Source organism: Malaclemys terrapin, chromosome 1, assembly GCF_027887155.1.
Source record: "Malaclemys terrapin pileata isolate rMalTer1 chromosome 1, rMalTer1.hap1, whole genome shotgun sequence".
In the NCBI taxonomy this organism is placed as follows: domain Eukaryota; kingdom Metazoa; phylum Chordata; order Testudines; family Emydidae; genus Malaclemys; species Malaclemys terrapin.
The window spans coordinates 243696349-243706276 of NC_071505.1; the positions used below are offsets into that span (position 1 = coordinate 243696349).

The 9928-nt window shown below is 44.1% G+C and overlaps 1 protein-coding gene across 3 annotated transcripts in view; it reads right to left on the bottom strand.

Annotated features, from left to right (window-relative positions):
• MCF2L (MCF.2 cell line derived transforming sequence like) overlaps window positions 1-8821 on the bottom strand; it is a 269080-nt gene extending 260259 nt beyond the window's left edge. For all 3 annotated transcript variants that reach the window (XM_054011206.1, XM_054011201.1, XM_054011212.1), the window contains exon 1: window positions 8733-8821. The gene's annotated coding sequence lies outside the window, so the exon portion shown is untranslated. The remainder of the gene's footprint in view (window positions 1-8732) is intronic.
• Window positions 8822-9928: the final 1107 nt, after the last annotated feature.

The window sequence follows — 9928 nt, forward strand, 5'->3', positions numbered from 1 at the left end:
TGACCCAGTGCACCACTACAGCTCATAGAGCTCCTATACAGCCCTAACCATAAGTTAAGGCTGCTTTTCCCTGGCAGAACCCCAGGAGAAGGGTGCAAACTAGGGATGTAAATATCGGTTAAAAAAAGTTAACCGGTTAAACGATTAAAATTATATTGTTTAACTGGGGTGGCTCTGGCTAGGGTCCCGCCCAGACCAGCCCCAACTTGGGGCCGGGGTCCCTGCGGCCGGCCAGGGTTACCGGTTAGGTCCGGTTAACAGTAATCCTAATGCTTACCAGTTAACCATTTAATCTTTTACATCCCTAGTGCAAACCTGAGAGGATGAATCCATCCCCGAAGGCATAGCTGCAAATTGCACCTCCCTCTCCATGTCAGGAAATGTGTGAATCAAGCCCCTTGTCTATAAAGCCAGCCTGCAGCATTTATAATGGATGTGCAGCAAGGTGTGTAATGAATGCAAGTATTTTGGGGGTATATATAAGAGATGTTTATTGCACGAGGTATAAGACATATGAAAGTTATATGCAGTATGGTTTGAGGAGAGAAAATGTGGGTGCGTGCACCTTGGGTTAATGAAGACTGTGCTCAAAGACTTGCACACTGTAGATAGGACACATGATAGTTCATAATCCTCACCCAAAGAGGTAAAGCTGGTCTTGTCTGTTTTATCCAGACAGTACATGAAATCTGAATGGTCTTTCAGTGTGTTAGCTTAACTCAGTGTTCTATTGTCACCAACCTTTCATTGGCTGTGACTTCATTAAAGCGAATGTTAAAAAAATTATATAGTACACAGGTTAAGAAAAGGGTATCTTTACATCTGGATATAGTGCTTACACAGGGTTCAAAAAAGAACTAGATAAATTAAATGGAGGAGAGGTCCACCCATGACTATTAGCCAAGAATGGCAGGAATGGTGTCCCTAGCCTCTGTTTGCCAGAAGCTAGGAATGAGCGACCGGGGATGGATCACTTATGTTACTCCATAATATCCCTCCTATTACAAGCCAACATACTATTGAATTTCTTTGCTGTTTCATGTTGAACTGATCTATATTGCATGAGCATTTCACTGATCACCACATATTTATTTTGTGCATTATTTCTATATATTAATGTGTCTAATTCTCCTCAGAGCCTATTTGCTTGATCTATTCAGATTACTAGGTAAGTTAAACCACTCTGGGTTTTAACCACTTCACCTATTTTAGGTATTTTACATATTATACAGTAACTTTGTCTAAATCATTAAAAAGATATAAAAATAGTACTAGTCCCAATGTAGAGCCCTGCAAGACTCCACACCTCAGTTTCCACATAGAACACATGTACCTTTCATTCCAACACTTTAAGAAGAAATCAGGTAATGTATTACCTAACCCTATACTTAGAATTTATTCAATAGTTCACCATGCTCAGTATATCCATACTAATGGAAATATAGAGGAACCTCACTGATGAAGTGAGAATTAACCTACAAACCCAGTAATTCTCACAAATAATTTCGAGTTTGTACCCAATCTTCAGCAAAGATTTAATAGTACATTGCTAGAACATGGTTTAACAGTACTAACATTTCATTAATTTAAAATATATATTCCAGTACATTCACTGTTATTTAAAACTATGAAGCATTATAAATAAAACTGAAGTACACTTGCCAAAATAAGTTAATGAACACATGATGCAATATTCTTCACATTCATATTTGTTTGCTTCCTTACAATGGGTCTACAAATCATGATTCTCAATTAGGAAGGTTGCACTGTACACAAAACAATATAGAAACTATGTGCTTAAATACAGTATGACATACTACAGATAGATGACTGACTTTTTCATGTAATACTAATACGGAATGTAATGCATTTTAGAGCTATTAGCAAAACAAAGCCAATTAAACTACTGGCAAGCTTTATTTCTTAAGTTCTACCAATGCAACCTTCTTCCCAAGGATATTCATATTTGAATTCATAAATATGCTCTCTTTCTCCTCCTCCCCACCCCCAATACCTTTTACTTTTTGCTCTAAGGTGGGGGAGAAGAGAGCATATTTATGAATTTAAATATGAATATCCTTGGGAAGACGGTTGCATTGGTAGAACTTAAGAAATAAAGCTTGCCAGTAGTTTTGGCTTTGTTTTGCTAATACCTCTGACCCTAACTCCTTCGCAAGCTTGATCCCTAGATTTGCAAATATTTTCTTCATTGCTCCAGCAGAGGGAAAAAAATCAGGGCCCCTTAGTTAAAAAGGAGATTTGACGGATGTGTAAATGAGAGGGCTGCTCAAGGAGAGAGCTTGCCCTCAACATCTGTGTTAATTTTCATTCTTGTAGAGCCCATGTGGGTCTTGTGGCACTCGCACCACAAGTGCGCCACAGAAGCATGTTGGTCTAGTATACCAATTAAATTATTGGGTATGCCAAATATTTGTACTTGCCTTTAGAGCATTAACAACATAAACCTAATGTGCTGTGCTCCCACTGCTGAGTGCCCTCTGTCTCCTTCCATATCACTTTACCAAAAAAGTTCACTTTCCATGGACCTAGCTTGCATAGATCTTTAAGAAATATGTTGAAATACCTTGACAGAAACTAGAATTCCATCATGTTGCATCCTGCCATGCAGAACTATCCTAAAAATTTAAGAAACTATGGGAAAGTTTTCATCAATTATACCAGTATAATTCCCCCATCCACCCCATGAAGACACTTAGTTCAGTATAAGAGTACCTTATTTCAGCTTAACTTAAACCCATTCCCAAAAGACATAAGCTAAATTGACAAAATGTGCTGTTACACTGGAATAGAAGTGTCTAAAAGGGGGTTATACCAGTATAAATATATTGGTTTAAAAACTTAGGGCTTGTCCTCACAGGAAAGTTGTGTGCTAAGTTGTGAATTTATTGTGTAATTTCCTAACACTAACTAAGGTTACCTGCATACACTGAGTGGAGTATGCGGCTTGTACCCACCCTAAAACATTAGAGAAGGGGCACCAAATTAATTTCTTGGAGAAGGCCAAATTCCATCTTTAACTATGGTTCAGGATTGTGGTATACTTTACGGACTACCTGCTAACCGCAACCCATAAACAGAACTTCCACTGATGCCAATGGGAGATTTGCAGAAAGACCTAGTTACTAAGTTTAGTTATTATATAACTATTTCCTCAGTATTGTCACATACATCTGTGACCCTAAGAGCACCCCAATGCCAGAGGGCAAGGGCTCCCTGGTATGTAGCAGTGAGTCTCACCTGACCTGACTAGCTTACTGTTGTCTTGTAATATTTCACTGGAAAATTGGTAAGAGTCTGGTAATTAATACTATAACGTGATGTAGGTATGGGCCATATATAAATAATTATAGATATTTGCTGGAAATATAATCCTCAAATGTGTTTGGCAGACTGTGCATAAGCCCAGCTGGTCCTAGACAAAGGAATTTATTTTTTTCAGGCTTGACTGTATCTCCAATGTAAATTAAACAAGGTGTTAGGAACCATTAGGAAAGGGATAGATAAGACAGAAAATTTTATAATGCCACTATATAAACTCATGGTATGCCCACATCTTGAATACCGCATGCAGTTCTATTTATCCCCATCTGAAAAAAAGATATTAGAATGGTAAAAAGTACAGAGAACAACAAAAATGGTTAAGGGTATGGAACAGCTTCCATATGAGGAGAGATTAAAAAGACCAGGACTGTTCAGTTTAGAAAAGAGACAACTAAAGGGGTATATGACAGAGGTCTATAAAAATCCATAAAAAATGTGGAGAAAGTGAATAAGGTGGTACGATTTACCCTTTCACATAAACACGTGAACAAGGGGTCACCCGATGAAATTAATAAGCAGCAGCTTTAAAACAAAAGTAAGGAAGTACTTCTTCACACAACGCACAGTCAACTTACGGAACTCCTAGCCAGCGATGTTGCGAAGGTCAAATGTATAACGGGGTTAAAAAAAGAACTAGATAAGTTCATGGAGGATAGACCCATCAACAACTATTGGCCAAGATGATCAGGGATGCAAACGCATGCGCTGTGTCAGGTGTCTCCAAAATCTGACTGCCAGCAGCTGGGAGTGGATGACGGGATGGATCACTCAATGCTCTGTTCAGTCCATTCCTTCTGAGGCCTTCCTGTCTCTGTCTCTCTTTAGAGACAGCAAATTGAATATCTTCTGTGAGAGTCCAGTGAGAGGGACTGAACACTGCATGGGAAACAGTTTGGGGGAAACTTGGGTCTGGAAGGGCTGGTGGGGCCACCCGGCAAGGAGTGACCAGGCTGTGGAAACCAGGATGAGGCCATCGTGCTGTGAGCCTGCTATTGGTGACAGTGCTCTAAGCCAAAGCTGCACAGCACAGAAGCAGCCAGGGTTACATGGCAGGTGGTGACATAATCCCTTACTGATCTGGGTGAGCCCCCAAAGCATTACATCCTCCTCACTCATTGGGAAAAATGAGTTTCCCCCATTAGGAGGGCTGCTTTTTTTTGGCCCAGTGTTTCCTCTCTATTCCCCATCCTCCTTTTCGCTCCCTTCCCATCTTTGTCTCCTTTCTTCCCTCTATTTTATTCTCTGCAACTCTGCCCAATTCCCACCCCACATAGGACTTCACTTCTACCTCCTTTCACCCACAAAATCTATTAGCAATGAAATAGTTCGCACTGATATTTACATATCATTTGATTTCAGAGTCTATAGCCCAATGAGATTAAAGAGGAAGACAGTTTAAACCAGCGGTGGGCAACCTGCGGGCCGCACGTGGCCCATCGGGGTAATCCGCTGGCAGGCCACCAGACAGTTTGTTTACATTGACCGCCCGCAGCTCCCAGTGACCACGGTACACCGTTTCTGGCCACTGGAAGCTGCGGGCAGTGGTGCCTGCAGACGGTCAACATAAACAAAGGGCTGGTCTACACTGGGGAGGGGGAGGGGGGAGAAATCGATCCAAGATACGCAACTTCAGCTACGCAAACCGTCTTGGGGTCCAGACAGCGCGGGATCGATGGCCACGACTCCCCCGTCGACCGTGCTACCGCTGCTCACTCTGATGGAGTTCCGGAGTAGACGGTGAGCGCGTTCGGGGATCAATATATCGCATCTTAACGAAACGCAATATATTGATCCCGGATAAATCGATTGCTACCCACTGATACGACGGGTAGTGAAGACGTACCCAAACTGTCTTGCAACCCGCAAGCGGATTACCCTGATGGGCCACATGCGGCCCGCAGGCCACAGGTTGCTCACCACTGGTTTAAACCTCTCCAAGTCTTTCTTTAAGACTGTCTGTAGACTCAGGAAGATAAACACTATCAGATTACACTTGGTTCACATTTTGGACATTATCTTGACAACCAGGAGGCTTAGAAATTTACTTCTTATTTTAAACGGTAAACGTTAATACTGCAGAATTTGAATATGCTATGCAGATCAATTAAGTAAATCGAGTGGGATGGTTGGTTGACACTCTTGTTTGAAACACTGTATAAGTCTCCAGATACGAGTTATAATTTGTCATGAGAACGCCTCTACCAATAGCGCATTATTCTAATATGAAAGATATGACATACATAATACCCAAAATAGGATGCTGCCAATATTCTATACACAGATTTGTTTAACCCAGGCTCACCAAAGGCTAAGCATGTGAATCCTAAAAACCAGACTAGACTGCCTTCAGTTTAGAATGTAGAAGAAGGGTAACCAATTATTTTTCGTCAAAGTCCAAATTTCTAGGTCAAGGTGAAGTCCAGAGAAAATAATAGAACAACAACAGCAATGATAATAATAAGTAAATAAAAGATTTCGCGATCCATTCAAAACCATCTGGCAGTCCGGATTTGCCTGTGGTCTGCCTATTGAATACCCCGATGTAGAATGTATTCTGCTTTCCTTAATGTTAATGTATATCTTGCATGATTTATTACTGGTATTTTACTTATTGTGGAGATATCAGAATTATTTATCTTGAAAAAGTAAGTTTGAATGTCAGAGACCCTCCCCTGCATAAAGTTCATTCGACAGCATCCAACTGCTGTAGCAGGATCAGAGGAAAACATGCACTCTGCTCCTTTAGGAAGAAATCAGTTAGCTGATTTCTGATCTGCTTGTTTTTTCAATTCAATTAAGTAACTGGATGTTGAACACTTTGTTTATAAAACTTGTCTAGATTTAATAGGCAGGTTCTATTACCTTGTAACAGATGGTAATTGACAACATTTTTTCAGCATTAAAATAGAACTACAGAAATTACTTAAAAGCATTTAGGAAAATCAACATTTCAAATTAATAAGTTTACAATATTACAGCATATTACGGGGTGGCCAAACTTACTGACCCTCCTAACTGCATACAATCTTCAGAAGTTTGAGAGCCGCTGGGTGGCACCTGCCAGAGCATGGGGCTTCTGCCCTAATGCCCCCCTGCAGGGCTAAAGCCCCGAAACCACACTCCCCACAGGGCAGAAGCCATAGCCCCATTCCTCACAGGGCAGAAGCCACAAGCCCTGCCACCTTCCCCATCCTCTTTCCTCCTCCCGCCCCCCCCCCCCATGTAGGAGGAGAAAGGAGGTGAGGGGTGGCTCCACAAACTGCCCTTTAACTGTAAAAGATGCATGTGGCTCTCAAGCCACAGTTTGGCCGTGCCTGGCCTAGTATCTCCTGTGGGTCCCACACCTCTCCCAACTACTCACACATGCAACTTCCTTCAGTGTTGAATAGGTGGGCCCTTCTTCCACCAAAGATACAGAAGTCAATAAAAAAAGTTTCTATGGATGCTCAGTTGTTCTTGTACAGTAGATTCTTGAGTCAGTAAAGCACGCCAATTCAGGAAGAACACAAGCATATTCTTAAAGTTAAACATGAGGTTAAGTCCCATTGAAATAAACAAGATTTAAGCCAGTGCTCAAGTATGTTCCTGAATTATAAATTAAATCAATAGTAGTTGGTTTTGTCTTTTAATACAGTATTTGACATTAGCAACATATTTGTTGGTAATAACAGTTATTCTTTATTGTTTAATATTCACATTGTACTTGTAATCCATAAGAAATAGAAATAAAAAAGCTGAGTCAGTACTAAAACATAACATGATCCCGCAAACAGCCATGTGATTAATCTTCCGTATTCAAATACTTCCCAGTAGTCAGCCCCAACCATTCAAAAACCTCATGAGATTGACTTAAAAACTATGAGATTGTGTTTAAATAATAAACGTTGGGTTCTATTTATTTACCTTCATGGTTCACATTTTCAACCTTTCCCCTGCAATAATAAGGGCTAGAAATTTACTTAATAAATAAAAGATGAGATTATCACATAACCTTATGAACCTAACGAATCCAAGGACTGGGACTTTAAGACAGAAGCCAAATGTTGCAAGACTTGGCAGTGCTGATTCCACTGAACAGGGATAGCTCAGTGGTTTGAGCATTGGCCTACAAAACCCAGGGTTGGGAGTTCAATCCCGGAGAGAGCTGTTTTGGGATCTGAGGCAAAATCAGTACTTGGTCCTGCTAATGAAGGCAGGGGGCTGGACTGGATGACCTTTCAGGGTCCCTTCCAGCTCTATGAGATAGAGCTATCTCCATATATTACTAGCACTTCAGTACTTTCATATTACTTACAGGATTGGGGCCTTAAAAGATACACTGTTAGATCTATATAGGCCCAAAGTTTAGGACTTGCAAATCTTTTACAAAACCTAACAGGTGAAATGTTTTTTGTTTTTAAATGTCAGTAAAAGTGGTTTTTAAACACATCTTTCCCTGTAGTCTTTGGGTTGTAAATAACCCTTTTCCTAAATGGAAACCAGAATGAAACACTCATTAGAAAAGGACTACAAACAAAAGGAAGCCTGGCTAATCTATTTTGAAAGTCCAAACTGAAACTGCGTGAAATATAAAATGTAAACAGCTAGCACAAGCAGTATAAAAAGTGACATCTATCTCTACATAGAGACAGATAGATATCTATTTCACATTTAAAAATATCAGATATTATTAGCAACATCACGAAGGATGTTTTTTAATATAAATGTTAATCTAAGTGTCCCTTGATATGAAAAATTCTTTGTTCTTTTCAACTACGGAAAAAGCAATACAAGGCTTGTTTTTTCCTAGCACTCTCACTCATTTCTAATGCAGCCTGAAGAGACGACACCCTGCAATCGCGATCAGATTTACCCGGGGCTAAACAATCGGGTAGCAGATTTTTCCTAGCAGCCCGAACTATCCCCACAGCTCTGCTTTAACCCACCCCACGACCGGAGATGTAGCGCTAGTCCCAAGCTTTGGCTCAGCTCGGGCAGCTCCATCCAGGGGCAGGCGGCAGCTGAACGCGGAGCGCCCCTCGCCCCGAAAGGGGCAGCGCAGGCCGGGCTAGGGCACTAGCAGGCTTCTGCCGCGCTCCCAGGGGAATGAATGAGCCGGACGCTGGCAAGAGACCTGGGCGTGTGGCTCCACGCCCGCGCCTCTCACACCGTGCGCGGGGTGCGCCCAACCGGGAGCTGGGACCGGCCCGGGGACCCCCAGCAGCCGCTCCCACCGGCCGCCACATCCCTGCAGCGGCTGCTCCTGCCCCACGGAGGGGAGCCAGGGGCGGGGCTTTAACACCCCCCGGGTTGCTCTGTGCAGCCACAAGCTGGGGGCTCCGCTGTTTGCTCCCCAGGGTCCAGCCACAAGTCCGGCCCACGAGGAGGGGGCGCGCCCCGCGCACACTCACCTGGGAGCGCTACTACTGCTACCGCCGGGGGCTGAGCGCCGTGCACAAAACCCGCCCGCCCGGCTCCGCGTCCCCCCTGTGCCCGCGGCTTGTTGTCAGCGCTCTGCCTTTGCAGACGCCCCAGCGCGGGAGAGAGGAGAGATGAGCGCTGCTCTCGGCCGCCCCCTCCCCGCACAGGCGGGGCGTGGTGGGCGGGGGCAGCAACTCCGCCCCTACAGCCCCTCGCCATAGGGGGCTGGCGGCCGCGCTCCTTTGTTACGGGGGCGGGAGCAGCCCCGAGCGGGAGCCCCGCAGCAGCTGCCGCGTGCGCTCTGCCCACCCCCGCCTTGGGCGCTCTGCAGCCGGCCCGTTTCTCGTGCACTTGCCGTGGGTAGCGGGTTTCTTCTGCGCCGAGAGGTAGCAGCTGGCACACCTGGGCCAGCCCTTTAACGCAGCCGCCGCCAGTCGCGGGGGTGGGTTCCGTTGGGGGCAGGAATAAGAACAATACGAAGGAACATAAGCTGCCTTCTGCCCGGGAAGGCTCTCGGGGCACTTCCCAGCACTGCCGTAGGGCGGACAGGTGGGGAGGCGCGGGAGAGTTATCCCGTTTGCTTGAGGTCACACAGCCAGCTCAGACCGAGCACGCGGGGAATAAGTCCCAGTCTCCTGTTCGCAGCCCCGGACACACACCCGCCACCCCGCGCCCTGTTTGCAGTAGTAGCCTGTCCGCTTCATCCACCCACGCTGCGCTGAGCTGACAATCGCCGTAGTTTCTCCTTCGTTACACAAAATATCTGAGTTCAGTGCAAACTTCCTTTCCCCTTGCTTTGGTGCTGGGCCTGTGACCGCACCTGCTGTGTTATAACACGCTAATGCTCCAGAGAAACCACTGAACCATCAAGATTCACCGAGTATGATCAGTGGGAGCAGATAATCTCCAGGTTCTTTTGTCTCAAAGTCTGTCCAAAACTTAAAATTGTTGAAAGGCTTCTGGATTTTTGTTTATATTTAGCTCTCCATAGCTGAACAAATGGACACGTGGATGGTGATACGTTTTTGTTTTCCCTTCTAACCCAAACTCAGTCACTCATAACTTTTCTGAAGAGTGGGCTTGGGGCTGAAGTTTTCTGTTGTTATTACTTATTATAAATAGCACCACCTATAGCTAAGATTGCCTAATACTTCCTATGATCAGAGCTGTTGTTAGTCCTATTCCT